The 17,529-nt window shown below is 37.2% G+C and overlaps 1 pseudogene; it reads right to left on the minus strand.

Annotated features, from left to right (window-relative positions):
• Positions 1–17,529, minus strand: part of LOC109088665 — a 42,593-nt pseudogene that overhangs the window by 1,610 nt on the left and 23,454 nt on the right.

Raw genomic sequence — 17,529 nt, forward strand, 5'->3', positions numbered from 1 at the left:
AAATGCAACATTCGCCACCCATTTCATCATATTTACAATGTCATTTTACAGTATAATAATGCTGCAATCACAATGTTTTTCTTTTATAAATATATATATATCATAACAAAAGTAATTTAAATGAGATTTTTGGTCAAATTAGTTAGCCTTACAAACAGGCACATCAATCTGTCTCTCTTAAAAAACACATTCTGGGCAGAGAAGATAGAAAAAAAAAATATAATTTGCCATTATGTTTCCTAATATCTCTACTCAAACCTGATCAGATCATCAGAGACCATCAGCCAATATGAACCTGATCCTGCAGAGTCTCTGCTGACAGAAATAACAAACTGTCATAAAAGGAAGAAACAAACCTGGAGGAATGAAATCTTCATCTTCATCATCCTCATCCTCCTGCTCTTCCTCATCAGTGTGTTGTTGTTCTTTCTCTTCGGTGGTTTCTTCTCCTCTGCTCTCGATCAGGTTCCTGCAGTCCACCAGTTTGACGGAGCACATCTTCAGCGGCGTCTGCAGCATCTGCTGTTCTCCAGCGTTACAGTCAGAGGTTTGATCAGTGGATTCATGATCCTGAGCGTCAGTATAACAGAGTAAAGTGAGGCTGAGGTCTGAGTCCTATGTGTCTCTGGATCTCTGATCTCTGACGCTCCAGACTGAATCCTGAGCTTCTGTCCCATCAGTCACACGCACTGAAACCTGCTCCACATCCTGACAAACACAATCAGCTTATCACTTCAGAATCATATATCAGTTGATTCTCACACTCATGAATCAACTTTGAAACGTTAAGGTATAGTTCACCCTAAAATGAAAATTCTGTCATTAATCACTCACCCTCATGTAATTTTAAGCCTGTAAGCCCTCCGTTCATCTTCGGAACACAAATTAAGATATTTTTGATAAAATTTGAGAGCTTTCTGATCCTCCCATAGACAGCAATGCAACTGAAATGCTCCCAGGCCCAGAAACATAGTAAGGACTTTGGTTAAATAGTTCAAGTGATATCAGTGGTTCAGCTATAATGTTATGAAGCTTTGAGAATACTTTTTTTGCACAAAGAAAACAAAAATAAATTTATTCAGCAAATTTCCTCTCTTCCGTGTCAGTCTCTATTGCTTGTTCACATGCTGACACAAGAGCTGATGATTCAGAGCAACTGAACACCCTCAACAATCTCCCCATGATGCTTCCACTCATACCTGTGTTTTGTAAATTTCAGAAATCATCATATCTTTCCTTGACCCGGTTTGAAGTCGTCTAGTGAAAAATGTTCACTGCACGACCTCATTTGCTTGACGTTTCGAAGCAGTAAATCAACATCCCGCTCAATAGCCATAACTTCAGTCGCTCTGAATCATTTACTTGCTCTAAATTGTTTATATACTAAGTCTGAAAGGTAAGCCTTTCAGCTGTCAGCATTGGTAATGTACTTTTACATACTCTCACTAGTTTCTCACAATTCAGGCATCCAGGAAATGCACACTTTAGCACCATTTGAAAGACTACACCAACATGTAAAGCACAATTCAATAGCTTGCATACAGCATGTGTCTTCCTCATCTTGTAAACAAGGCGCAGTGCAACATCAGCATCAAACACATGCGTCATGGGTACACTATAAGACAACTCTGTAAAATTTACTGTAAAAAAAAACAGCTGTGGTTGCCAGAATTTTATCTTAAAACATGGTAGCAACATTTAACGTTTTAACTTAAACTTACATTGAAATACCATAATTTCATTAACTGATATAATGTTAATACACCATCCTATTGAAGTACTGAAATCTGTTTTGTACCTTTGTAATACACTGTTATTCACTAAAAGCAGGTGGTGATGAGAGTCACATGACGAACCAAAGCCCATCACAAGCAGCTTTTAAATAATAACATATATAGAAGTTGCACAGTGTGATTCACACAAACACTAAACACACGAAACTAAAATAATACATAAATATACATTAATAAACATTCATTTAACAATATTAGATGTAATATACATCCCTAATGTGCAAAACTGATAAGGAAAAAAATTAGAAGAAATAGTTATTTCAACAAAAAAACATAAAATTTGAAATGTAATGCAATTTTTTTTTTTATTTTACTTCCAAAAATGGTCTACTACCGTAAAATTACATGTAATGTCTAATACAGTTTTTCACTGTATATTGTAGGGGAACTTACCGTTAACCATTTAACAGGATTTTACTATAGCATTTTTACAGTCTTTTAACATGGACACATTAAACACTGACACGAAAGAGGAGACACTGCTGGATAAAATAATTATTTTTGCGTTGTGTCTATTTACACTAAGTGCAAATTGGCCACCTGGTTGGCAGAGGCTATTTACACTAACTCCGCCCACCACCGTGTGATTGGGCTAGTCAACACTACAAAAGACAATCATTTAACTACAGCTCCAGTGACGTCGAAGGTAAAGCGCATGCTGTGTTCTTTTTGACGCTATCGACAAGTTTGAATTCACCTTTTGCAAAACTTTTTGTCTCCCCTTTTTTAGATCTCATATCACATCGGAAAATCATTTATTTTCAATCAAAATTAAAGAAATTTACATTTACATTGAGATTTTAGACATTTAGCAGACGCTTTTATCCAAAGCAACTTACAAATGAGGACAATGGAAGGAATCAAAACTAACCAAAAGAGCAATATATATATATACTGTATATAAAGATGAAAGAGATGTGATTTTAGCAGATTCTTGAAGATGGTTAAGGACTCGGATTGAGTGGGGCAGGTCATTCTACCAGGAGGGAACATTTAATTTAAAATTCTGGGAAAGTGATTTTGTGTCTCTTTGGGATGGGCACATAAGTCTGAAGTAATGAATTTAGGTAAAGGGGTGCAGAGCCAGTGGTGGTTTTGTAGGCAAACATTAATGTCTTGGATTTTATACAAGCAGCTATCGGTAGCCAGTGCAAATTGATAAACTGAGGTGTGACATGCATTATTTTCGGCTCATTAAAAATTAATCTTGCTGCTGTGTTCTGGATTAATTGTAAAGGTTTGACAGAACCAAGAGAGCGTTGCAATACTCCAGCCTGGAGAGAACAAGAGCTTGAACAAGGAGTTGTGAAGCATGTTCCAAAAGAAAGGGCCTGATCTTCTTAATGATTAATAAATCAAATCTGCAGGACCGGGGAGTTTTAGCAATGTGGTCTGAGAAAGTTAGCTGATCATCAATCGTAACTCCAAGGTTTCTGGCTGTTTTTGAAGGAGTTATGGTTGATGTGCCTAACTGGATGGTGAAATTGTGATGAAACGGTGGGTTTTCTGGAACCACAAGCAGTTCTGTCTTGGCAAGGTTGAGATGAAGGTGATGGTCCTTCATCCAGCAAGAAATGTCTGTTAGACAAGCTGAGATGCAAGCAGCTACCGATGGATCATCAGGATGGAATGAGAGGTAGAGTTGAGTGTCATCAGCATAGCAATGGTATGAAAAGCCATGTATCTGAATGACAGAACATAATGATGCCGTGTAGACAGAGAAGAGAAGTGGTCCAAGAACTGAGCCCTGAGGCACCCCAGTAGTTAGATGTTGTGACTTGGACACCTCACCTCTCTAAGATATTTTGAAGGACCTATCTGAGAAATAAGACTCAAACCACTGGAGTGTGGTTCCTGAGATGCCCTTTGCCAGCAGGGTTGACAGGAGGATCTGGTGGTTAACCGTGTCAAAAGCAGTGGACAGATCCAGCAAGATAAGTACTGAAGATCTGGAATCCGCTCCTGCCAGTCTTAGGGCTACAACAACTGAGAGCAAGGCAGTCTTGGTTGAATGTCCACTACTGAAACCAGACTGGATGGTTGTCAAGGAGGTTGTTCTGTGTGAGAAAGGCTGAGACTTGGTTGAACACAACTCGTCCAAGTGTTTTTGCCATGAAAGGAAGAAGGGAAACTGGTCTGTAGTTCTCTGAAAGAGGTGGGTTGAGGGTGGGTTTCTTAAGTAGTGGAGTTATACGAGCCTGTCTAAATAATGAGGGGAAAACACCTGTATGAAGGGATGTGTTGATGTGAGTGAGAGCAGGTACAACTGCAGGAGAAATGGCTTGATGGATATGAGATGGAATAGGATCAAGCGTACAAGTAGTATGATGATTAGAAAGAATGAGTTTGGAGACTTCTGCCTCAGAGAGTGAAGAGAAGGATGTAAATGAGTGTATGTTTGCTGGTAAGATGTGCTTGACAGATTGTGGTGTGGAAAAGTGTGCACTGATGGTTTTAATTTTATCAATGAAGAATGTGGCAAAGTCGTCTGCTATTAGAGTTGATGAAGGAGGGGAAGGAGGAGGACAAAGGAGGAAGGAAAATGTTTTAAAGAGCATGTGTTAGATGAATTGTTAATTTTGTTATGATAGAATGTCCCTTTAGCAGTGGAGACATTAGCAGAGAAGGAAGAGAGGAGTGACCAATACACATTAAGGTCAATAGGATTTTTTATTTGCGCCATACCCTTTCAGAGTTTAGAATCATGCTCACTTAGAACATCATACAGCCAAGGAGCAGAAAGTGTGGTACGGCCTGGCCTGGAAGACAAGGGGCAGACAGTGTCTAAACAAGATGTAAGAGTGGAGCAGAAAGTATCGGTAGCAATGTTAGCATCAAGAGATGTTAACCGTTTAGGGGAAGGAAGTGAAGATGAAACCATAGCAGATAGCCGGGAAGGTGAGAGTGAGTGAAGGTTACGTTGAAAGATGACATGTGGAGGGGTATGTGTTGTGTCAGGGAGCATGTGGAGGTTGAGAGTGAGGAGTAAGTGATCCGAGGTGTGCAGTGGAGTAACCAGTACATGATCAGTGGAGCAGTGTCATGTGTAAATAAGGTCCAGTTGGATGCCTGATTTGTGAGTAGCAGTAGTTGACACTCTCTTGAGATCAAAAGAGGCAAGCAGAGTGTGGAAGTCTGCAGATATCGGTTTATCTAGCTGGATGTTGAAGTCTCCAAGCATAACTAGAAGAGTACCATCTTCAGGAAAGGTTGAAAGCAGCACATCTAATTCTTCTACAAAGTTACCTAGTGGTCCTGGGGGTCGATAAACGACTACAAAATGGATTTTAAAAGGGTGGGTAACAGTGGCCGAATGTGATTCAAAGGAGCTGTTGATAAGGTAAAGGAATACATTTCCAATCATTAGAGATAAGCAGACCAATACCTCCACCTCTTCCAGTCAAACGGGGAGTGTGGGAAAATAAGAAATAATTGGAGAGTGCTGCAGGAGTAGCAGTGTCCTCTAGTTTGATCCACGTCTCTATCAGGGCAAATAATCAAAATTTGAAAATAAAGTATGGGGAAGGGTTACGGTAGGGAGGGCTCATACTGTCCCAATAAAGTGGCATCCATTTAATAATCTGGATTAAAATTATAATTTACACTCATTGCATTATTACTTCATTCTGTTTTATAATGTACTACAATACTGAGGTGCAGATAATTGCCACAATTTGCAATAAGTAGTTTAAATAGCAGAAAATCCTGCTTTTTTAACAGTGTAAAGCCAGGGTCACATAGACTCGGAGCATGCAAAATTCCCTCGCATGCTGCAAAGATCATGATATCACGTCATGCTCGGCAGCATCTAATAATACATCTAAAATGTAAAAACATACTATCTTCTCCACTTTCCCGCAGCGCTGCAGTTTAAAATTTATGTTCTTTTAATTCAGCTACGAGGTCATGCTGTGACGTATTGATCTGCTGTCGGTCACACAGTGTCACATGATGCGAATTCACAGGTCAGGTCATTTGGAATGACATGAGGGTGAATGATTAATGACAGTATTTTCATTTTTGGGTGAACTTTACCTTTAATAGAAGCAAACTGACAGTGACTGAGATGAAGGATGAAATGAAGATCTGTTCAAACCTCTCTGTTCAGTTTGTCTCCTCTTTCTCTCAGCTTTGTCTCCAGTGAAGCCACCTCTTTCTTCAGCTGACAGATTTCTGTGATGAAATCCTCAATATCCAGCATGGACAGATCAGTTCCTACTGATTTACAGCAGACCACATCCACCTGCGCTTTCATGATCAACATCTGAACACAAACACTTCATGATTATTACAATATTTATTATAAATATACAGTATTTATAATAAACTGATCAAACTAAAAATCAGAGTGGAACTACACAGAAATGAATAAATAATATTAACTTCTGGAATATATTTAGAAACATGTCAGATATAATGTATTTGTTTGACACCTGTTTAGATTCACTGTGTTTTTATTTTTATTTTATTTTTATATATCTAACACTTCAGTTTAGCTGCATTTAATAAACTATACGCCATAACTTAATTAGGACTGAGATTTAATCTATTTTAGGCATCCTTCAAAAGTGTTCAGCATACTACAATAGTTATATGTTTATATGCTGGACACTTTTACTTTAGACTAAGCACAAATTTACCATTGTTTTACTGTAATTACAGTAAGTAAAACAATGGTATATTAATGTGGTTTTACAAATACCCAAGTTAAACTATGGTTACTGTAATAAAACCTATAGGTTAATTTTCCTAAACCAGCTTCATTTAAGCTCATTAACGCACTAAAGGTAACAAACACGTAAATAGTTAAAACACGTACCGAGTCTACAAGCGCTCCTCCAACCGTCTTTTCTTCTTCAGTGCTTTTACCGGTGGATTTACTGGACTAAGATGGTCACAGCGCCTCCTACAGTACGAGAAGTGCACATCTGTCTGAGTGTTTTTCATTAAAATAAAAACCGCACATTTCATTTGTGTACACCGTCATGCTTGCACAGCCCAAAATACACGATTACGTTTTTGAAATGTATAACCTGAAATGTTTAATGGTTTTATTATGGTAAAATAAAAATTTAATTCATTCAAATTATGACGGTGAACGTGTTATTAAACAGCGAAATGCATTCAGTAACACCATGGCAGATGTACAGGGCCGCATTAAGACTATAAGGGGCCCCTGGGCTTTACCTCTTGAGGGGCCCTTCCAGGGCTCGACAATAAGTACTGCCCGATTGCCCGAGGCTAGTGTGAATGACGCTCGGGACAGTAGACGGAACTGTCACTTGCCCGATCGGGCCAGTGCTGTAGGGTGTGCGTTATATGTAGTCTATGATATCGTAATTGTTAATTTAACGATCTGATATTATCGAGTATGCATCTCACTTTACAAAAAACAAACAAAAACACACCCATTCTGTGCACGCATGCACTACGTGACGTAGTCTAGTAGGTTAGACTTGTGCACGTGATTTAGTCTTAATGCCTCAGAATTCAAATATGCCCCTGTATATATTTCATATAATTAATAATTTAATATCTATGTTAACCAATATTACACAAAGAGTGCCGTTTTTCTCCAAAATATTAGCATGATTACAAATGTGATGATTTTTATTCGGCGTAAAGTTTAATAAACAAGAACTTAATATCAAGTGACTTACATTTTAGACACCAAATCATCTGTTTCGCTGTATTTCGCCAACGAAAATGGTTCCAAAGTCCACAGAATTGTTTTGCTTCTCTGAGCAACACTTCCTGATTGAATCAGCCGCTTGAATGAATGGTTGAATCTCAATGATTTGCTCATTAACAGTGATTCGCTGCCACCTACTGGCGGGTTTAATTTCAGGTTTAAAGTGTCTTGATTTTTTTAATAATTCCACAGTATTTAACGTTTTATATTTTAACATTAAAAACTTTTTTATGCATCTGTAACTGCTCTTGACTGATAAATTTTTAATAAAGTTTAATCTATTCTATAGTTATACATTAGATTACAATGTCTGTACCTCAAAATCTCCTGTTTAAACCTACATGAAAAACTTGAAAAGCACTATTTATTTCATTTATATGTTTGTTCTGTTGTATTTATTTATGCTTTTACTCGTAATTTGATTATTTTTAACTATTTTATTACTTACTGTTTATTTGTCTAACAATATTTAAAATATAAGTTAATCTAGTAGCTTACTGTCATTAACCTATTATTGAGGTGAAATGTAACAAAGACAATGAAAACAATATCTATGCTTATTTTATAGGGCCATTTTCTTGTCTTTTACTTTTATTAATTTTTTTGTTGTGGGCAAGTAAAAATTTGAATCACTGGCCCGACCGGGGTGAGCCCTGCCCTTCCTTCATCCATTGGAACTGCATAATTAATCGTTAAAAGTGTTCCACCCCTTTTACTGTTAGGCCGTTTTTATCTATTACACGTTACCCCCACCAGGTGGCAACAAGTGACTGTTAAAAATGCATTTGTCATGGAATCATTCTCAAGTTTAATTCAGTATTGCATGATGTCTGTGAGGGTTTTCTGCACACGAGCTTAGGGTGTGTCAGTCAACACGAGTACAGAGATCTTTTTTATGACTTATTATTGCGATTAAAAAGTAGTTTTAACATCAAGCACGTCATACACGATTTTTCTCATTCATGCATTTTTTTTTAGTAAAAAAACGAAATGTGCCCAAATATCTTGCTTTAAAGAAGTAAAACGAACATCAAGCGCAATTAAGCGTTTGCTTCTGAAGGCATACGCAACTTTAATAGTAACAAGAGTGCTTTATTTAAATCATTATGTTAGTATGATAAGGCCTATTTAATTACATGTATGCAGAATCTTCATCTTTCCCTAGGCCTGCGTTAAAATATGATGTTAGTTTCGGATTTTTTTTTAACAAACTGTTCTGACGTTCTACTTTATCTTGTGCTGTTTTTCTTTTTTGCGAACCACTTTCATATTTACGAGACATTGCTGTCACATTAGATTAGCTATTAGATTAGTTATTGTCATCATTAGAATAGGCGGCAATTATCTTATAAAGAATTCAACGTAAGTATGTCACGTGAGTTCGATACAGGCCAATAACTCAATGCTTTCAGACAATGATGAATTTTATTGGATTTCAGACAATTAAATAATGTCCACTGTGACTGATGATTGCAGGGTTCATTGAGTGAGAGGATTTGACTGACACTTCTCGAGAAGGACTTGCAACGCCCGCACGTGCATTCAAAGCAAAGCGATAAAGCGTAATTTTAAAGGGACAGCCAACGAATTATAAAATCCGATTACAATATTTTCCGGCATCATCGGGGCCCTCCCCCAGCCCGGGGCCCTGGGCTTAAGCCCAGGTAAGCCCGTGCATTAATGCGGCCCAGCAGATGTAGTACTTACATCCACATACTATCCTCATTCATATTATAATAGAACATACTTTTACTTTAAACAGTTACTAAACTGATTGAAATTAAAATGTAGTTCCTACTCACAGTATGTGATTTCAGTGAACAGTTAGCCTTGGATGTCTGAAATATTAGCTTGGAGATGTTGAACAAACTTTGACTTTGACTCTCTAACGCAAATTAAAGGAAATAACAGTCATTTCTAGCATAATGTGGCAGTATTTAAAAACTGCTAAAAGAAGCTCTGTCAGTTTTGTGTGGTCATAATTCCAGATAACCCATAAACATACACTTTAATTCTATCTCATCTTTAATTCTATTTGACATTACAGTGAAATTCAAGTAGCTGCCAGAAAACCACCAAACTATTCCTCCCAGAGGATTCGTTTCTACCAAGTGAATATCTTACCTTACACAGCAGCATAAAAGAACAGTGATGAAATGGATAATTAATAAACCATGGTTCTTTCTTGATTAAAAGAAACCAGTCCAGCAATGAAAAAGCAGAGTGTATTTGCCAGTGACTCTCCTTCATGCATTTCACCACATAAAACATGCTTTATGAAATCCAGACTCTCATGTTATTGTAGTATTTTATTCTGAGGATTTTTAATAGTTCTGTCTGGTTTAATGGTGCGTTCAAGTCCTCCTGGGAATTTCGTACGTACGAGGAGGGAAGTCGCGTTGACGACGTGAGGTGCGTTCAAGTCAGTTTCGTCGGAGCAAGATGGCGCTGTACCTTCTTTTAATGAATAGCGAGAAATTACAGCAAGGTTTAATAACTCTGCTTATAGAAAAAATGCTAAACGGAGAAATAAAAAAATGTTAAAGCCATGTGCAATGTTGCGAATCAAACCATTTCTCGCCTAAAGGTGCACAAATGTTAGGATTTTTAGTTGTAATTCATTAACTTGCTGCTTATAACAAGATTAATGATGATCATGATAAATGACAGTTTATAGACTAGTAAACATTGAAATTCAATTAAAATTTACTGTCAACTACAGACATTGCATGCATTGATTCCGCATTAAAAAAGTTCACTGCCCCCTACTGGCAGTAAGAGCTCAATGAACATTATCAGTTTTTTCCCAGATTGATTGATGAAAGTCACTCAGATGATTCTGGAGCAGTTTGTTCTTTAGTGTGTTTGTTCTGGTGGGTCTGAAAACTACCTAAATAAGCGAATCTCTCGCCGCAGATGGAGCAGATGGAGCAGGAGTAAGGTTTCTCTCCTGTATGAACTCGCTGATGGACCTTCAGGACGTCTGATCGAGCAAACGTCTTGTCACACTGTGAGCATTTGAACGGTCTTTCTCCAGAATGAGTCCTCGTGGTTTTGAAATATATTATGTTCTTACAGCTGAAGTCTGTTCTGTGTGTGTTCTCTCGTGTCTCGCTAAATTACTCTCTGAACTCAGTGCTTTTCCACAGGTGCTGCAGGAGAAACTCTTCAGCTGCTCTTTTGATGTTAAGTCTGTCTCTCCATCAGAAGATGAACAGCCGTTGTCATCTGAAATGAACCAAAATTATTATACATTTTGGGTTTTAAAATATATTTGAGATTTATTTGTGTCACTCAGGAAATATACCAAAATTCTGTAATAATCTGTTTAGTACAAGGGTGAACAATTAATAAAATAAAAAAAAAGATCACAATATGTTTTAGTGCAGTTATCCAAATGCAAAAAAAGTGAGTTTAAAAATGCAACATTTCGACCAATTCCATCATATTTATAATTTTACAGTATAATAGTGTTATTGCAATCGCAATGTATTTCTTTCATGATTTTAGAATTGATAATAATTGACTAATTTATTAATAATGGTAATTAAATTTTTGGTCAAATCATGCAGCCTTACAAACAGGCACAGCAAATCTGTCTCTCTTTAAAAAAAACACATTCTAGATCTCATCAGCAGGGGTGTGTCTAGAGCATTTAAATTGGGGTGGCCAGACTGGGGCACTGGCTCAAAAGAGGTTGGCGAGGGGATTGCAGTGAATGGAGTGATTGACACAATGATGACCAAAGCAATAGACGGGAGAAAATATGTGAAAATGGGCATTAAGACTAGAGCCCTCACTAATTTTAGAAGCACCCTCAGTGATTATTTCTGGAACCTGGTTAATACGCTTTTATTGCAAAACTATATACAAAAACTATTATATTATAACTCCATATACAAGCCAGAAACTAAGCCTTTTTTTGCACAGGCCTATCTAAAGGGTTAATGGTCCCACCTAGTGATAAACTGTAAAAATAACAAATTTTACCTCTTACCAAAAGGGAAAACCACAAACAATCAAGAATGCATGATTTTATGGTGTCATGGCTTTGCAATCAAAAAATGTCGTTATAATGGAAGTCAATGGGGCAAAAACAGCCACGAACAACAAATGCGGGAGAAAAAATTAAAATCTTATGCTGCACAAAAACTAACAATGCAGCAAAGCCAAAGTTGTTACTAATCTTTGACATGCCCAAGACTGTGATAAAAGGTAAAAAAATATCCAGTCCACAATCACTTTTTATATTGAAAATATGTCATTTTGTGTGTTTTTTTCCCCAAATCAGTGACACAATTTATGAACTTGGTAATTAAAGAGTTAAAATCTTGGATTTTTTTTAAAACATTTGGTAGTTTTGATCAGGACTGAGGTTGATTAATAGATTTATGCAAAAAAATTAGAAAAAAATATTTATCTGATACATTTTTACAGCAGTTTAATTTAGTGGATGTTTTCATCCACGAACATAACAAAAGGGTAGTGAATTTGCCCACAGTGTATTGTTAAGTTTTTGAAAATTTTCAAAGCATTTTCCCAAAATATGTGTCAAAATAAGATTTGTCACCAAAAATCATTCCATTAGCTGAAACACAGAGAAAGTTGTGGCCAAAATAAGACTCAACTTTACCCCCTAGTGGACGAAAACGTCCCCAACAAAACATTAGGGTTAAACAATTAAACAACACCTTAATGTGTCAATATTGAACAAAATTAAAAAAAAAAAAAAAAAAAAAAAAAAAAGCCAAATCAGCTCAGGCTTTTACACATGAACACTTGTACTTATACGATCCTCAACAGTGGTGACAATAATTTTTCATACTGCAGTGCATGATGGGAGTTTTTACTATGGTGTTACCCAGCATGCATTGCATCATAAAGCATTTTGTTGATTGTCACCATCGTTGAGATTCGTATACTGGTTCTTGATGTCTGAGTGTGTCTAAATAGCACAGTAGTTAAATTTTTTTTTTTGTGTATTATTTACATATATATTTTTTAAATTCATTAACTATATATGTTAGAACAACACACTTTGCTGTAGTTTCACAGAGTTCTTAGTGCAAAACCTAAACATATAAATGAAAGAAAGTCATTTTGAGCGAAATCAGGCCAGCTCATGAGGCTTATTTCATCATATATAAACAGCTAATATCTCAACATTGTATAAAACCACATGCATTTCTACAGAGAGAGATCTAACACAGCAAGTCAAGGGTCAAGAGTCCAACTAAAGCAAACACTTCATGATCAACATCTGAAGACTAACACATCATGGTTAATATAATATGCATTTACAATGAATTGATCAAACTACAAATCTGAGCAGAACTACACAGAACTAAATAGCCAATAGAAAATTGACTTCTGCAGAATATTCAGAAACATTAATGTCAGATATAAATGTATTTGTTTAGAATCATTTGTTTAGTTTCATTTCCAAGAAGGAATATCTCCTATATATTATTAATATCTATCACTTCAATTAAGCTGCATTTAATAAACTAAACGCTATAACTTATATATGACTGCGATTCAATCGATTTTAGGCATCCTTCAAAAGTGTCCAGCATACTACATATAGTTGTGTCATTCCTGGTATGCGGTAACATTTTTGGATTCACAAGTGTTGGAACAAAAGGCACATGATTTTTATGTTTTTTTGCATTCTACCAAAATAGTGACACATTTAACTATTAGGAATACATATTGGTCAAGCTCGGGGACTCAAAAAATAATAATTATGGGTAGATTGTTTAGACACTGGCCATGAAAATATTCCACCCAGTTATGGACATATGTATAGTTATCACAACATGTTAATCATGTAAATGTTAAACAACAAGCTTTTCTTGGATAGTATACATCCCTTATGCCATCTAATTTTTTTTTTTCAAAATAAAATAATTATTGATGAATAGAATATGTCTTAATTATTAAGAACAGGTATTTTGTGTGCCCATTTTTGCCAATAGGGTAGTAAATAATACAAAAATTTTGTGTGGATCTAGCATAACAAGGTGGAATGGAGCATAACAGGGTGGAATGGAGCGAGCATAACAGGATGGAATGGAGTATAACAGGATGGAATGGATGGAGCATAACAGGATGGAATGGAGTATAACAGGGTGGAATAGATGGAGCATAACAGGATGGAATGGAGTATATCGGTGGAATGGATGGAGCATAACAGGATGGAATGGATGGAGCATAACAGGATGGAATGGAGCATAACAGGGTGGAATGGATGGAGCAAAACAGGATGGAATGGAGTATAACAGGGTGGAATGGATGGAGCATAACAGGATGGAATGGATGGAGCATAACAGGATGGAATGGAGTATAACAGGGTGGAATGGATGGAGCATAACAGGGTGGAATGGATGGAGCATAATAGAATGGAATGGAGTATAACAGGGTGGAATGGATGAAGCATAACAGGGTGGAATGGATGGAGCATAACAGGGTGGAATGGATGGAGCATAACAGGATGGAATGGAGTATAACAGGGTGGAATGGATGGAGCATAACAGGATGGAATGGATGCAGCAAAACAGGATGGAATGGAGTATAACAGGGTGGAATGGATGGAGCATAATAGAATGGAATGGAGTATAACAGGGTGGAATGGATGGAGCATAACAGGATGGAATGGAGCATAACAGGGTGGAATGGATGGAGCAAAACAGGATGGAATGGAGTATAACAGGGTGGAATGGATGGAGCATAACAGGATGGAATGGAGTATAACAGGGTGGAATGGATGAAGCATAACAGGGTGGAATGGATAAAGCATAACAGGATTGAATGGATGGAGCATAACAGGATGGAATGGAGCATAACAGGGTGGAATGGATGGAGCATAACAGGGTGGAATGGATGGAGCATAACAGGGTGGAATGGATGGAGCATAACAGGATGGAATGGAGTATAACATGGTGGAATGGATGGAACATAACAGGGTGGAATGGATGGATGGAGCATAACAGGGTGGAATGGATGGAGCATAACAGGGTGGAATGGATGGAGCATAACAGGGTGGAATGGATGGAGCATAACAGGATGGAATGGAGTATAACAGGGTGGAATGGATGGAGCATAACAGGATGGAATGGATGGAGCATAACAGGATGGAATGGAGCATAACAGGGTGGAATGGATGGAGCAAAACAGGATGGAATGGAGTATAACAGGGTGGAATGGATGGAGCATAACAGGGTGGAATGGATAAAGCATAACAGGATTGAATGGATGGAGCATAACAGGATGGAATGGAGCATAACAGGGTGGAATGGGTGGAGCAAAACAGGATGGAATGGAGTATAACAGGGTGGAATGGATGGAGCATAACAGGATGGAATGGAGTATAACATGGTGGAATGGATGGAGCATAACAGGGTGGAATGGATGGAGCATAACAGGGTGGAATGGATGGAGCATAACAGGATTGAATGGATGGAGCATAACAGGATTGAATGGAGTATAACAGGGTGGAATAGATGGAGCATAACAGGGTGGAATGGAGTATAACAGGTGCAAAACCTAAAACATTTAGTTTTAGGTTTAGTGCAAAACCTAAACATATAAATAGTCATTTATAGTCATATCAAAGTCATTTTTAGCGAAATCAGGCCAGCTCATGATGCTTATTTCATCATATATAAACAGCTAATATCTCATCATTGTACAACACCACATGCATTTCTACAGAGAGAGATCTAACACAGCAAGTCAAGGGTCAAGAGTCCAACTAAACCAAACACTGATCTCCATGATGGTTGCATCATTTTAACCAATAAAACATCAACATCTGATCCTCTGTAATTTACAATAACAGCAGGTGTTCATCACTAACACACAATCATCATTTAATTAGTCACTTAATTATCTCATTAACTTTAACTCTTTGGGGACTTGGGATTTGACTTGAGACTTGTTTGTGACTTGAAAGGAATGACTTGGTTCCTCCTCTGGTGAAATCAGCTGCTTAGCTCATGGGTGGAACAAAAATATGTCAGGACTTTTACTCTTTGGCCCCTGGACTACCCACCTCTGGTCAAAATAACCCAACCGCTGGGACAAAACAACCCAACTGCTGGGTTATATTTAACCCAGCATTTTTTAGCTCCATGCTTTATGCTCCATCCATTCCATCCAGTTATACTCCATTCCATAAATAAATCATTGATACATAAATGTCACTGTATAACAGCAATGATCCAATTATATGGTTATATGCTGGACACTGTTACTTTAGCCTAATCACAAATTTACCACTGTTTTACTGTAATTACAGTAAGTAAAACAATGGTATATTTGTGCTTAGCCTAATGTGGTTTTATTACAAATACCCAAGTTAAACTATGGTTACTTTAGTAAAACCTATGGGTTATAACCTGTAGGTTACTGATGTGCAGTAACTTTATAGGAATAATAATCTAATGATATAATAAATAATAGTATACAGCAGTCCCAGTTTACTTTTAAACAAATTTCCCTGATTATACTTACATTAAGTAATGTTTATACTTGATTATATTTACTTAAGTAACATTTTCAATGCAGGACTTTTACTTGCATCAGAGTATTTTTACAGTGCTTTATACATTATTAGGTAAAGGATCTTAATACTTCGTCCACAACAATATTTAATGAGGTTAACTTATAACGTTACCCTCATTGTGGTTAGTCTGCACAAAATCAACAAGCTTGTTTGCTTTGCAGCCACTCTAAATACAAGATAAGCATTTAATCTGCGTCAGAGCGCTAACAAATCTTTCTGCAGCGTTGTTAGCAGGGCGGCCAGATCGATTTTTGACGCTCTCGACGGTGGCGGTGTGAACGCACAGTAATGCAAATTAAAGGAAAAAACAGTCATTTCTAGCCATGATGTGGCAGCATTGAAAACTACTAAAATAAGCCATTACATTTTTGTGTGGTTATAATTCCAAATATTCCATAAACATACACTTTAATTCTATCTGATCTTTAATTCTATTTGATATTACAGTGAAGTTCAAGTAGCTGCCAAAAAAACCACCAAACTATTCCTCCCTGACGATTCGTTTCTACCAAGTGAATATCTTACCTTACACAGCAGCATAAAAGAACAGTGATGAAATGGATAATTAATAAACCATGGTTCTTTCTTGATTAAAAGAAACCAGTCCAGCAATGAAAAAGCAGAGTCATGCATTTCACCACATAAAACATGCTTTATGAAATCCAGATGCTCATATTATTGTAGTATTTTATTCTGAGGATTGTTAATAGTTCTGTCTGGTTTAACATAAAATCATTGCTCTACTCTATCAAACATGACTTTATATACAGCACTTGGATCAATCCACAACATTAAAAAAGTTCACTGCCCCCTACTGGCAGTAAGAGCTCAATGAACATTATCAGTTTTTTTCCCAGATTGATTGATGAAAGTCACTCTGATGATTCTGGAGCAGTTTGTTCTTTAGTGTGTTTGTTCTGGTGGGTCTGAAAACTACTAAATAAGCGAATCTCTCGCCGCAGATGGAGCAGGAGTAAGGTTTCTCTCCTGTATGAACTCGCTGATGGACCTTCAGGACATCTGATCAAGCAAACATCTTGTCACACTGTGAGCATTTGAACGGTCTTTCTCCAGTATGAGTCCTCTTGTGGTTTTGTAAAGTATTATGTTTACCGAAACTCTTTCCACAAACGCTGCAGTGATATGGTTTTTCTCCAGTGTGGACTCGCTTATGAAATACAAAATCAGATGGATTTGAAAAGCTCTTCCCGCAGTAGGAGCACAGATATGGTTTCTCTCCGGTGTGGGTCCTCTCATGAATGTTCAGATTAGATCTTTGACGGAATCGTTTGTCGCAGTGTTTGCACTGAAACGGTTTCTCATCAGAGTGGATATTTTGGTGTGACTTTAGAGAGCCTGAGTCTGTAAAGGTTTTCCCACATTCACTGCACTGATACGGTCTCTCATTGGTGTGAACACGCACATGTTTCTTCAGATGTGATCCGTGATTGAAGCTCTTCTCGCAGTGAGGACACTTG

This window comes from Cyprinus carpio, chromosome B1, assembly GCF_018340385.1.
Source record: "Cyprinus carpio isolate SPL01 chromosome B1, ASM1834038v1, whole genome shotgun sequence".
NCBI lineage: Eukaryota > Metazoa > Chordata > Actinopteri > Cypriniformes > Cyprinidae > Cyprinus > Cyprinus carpio.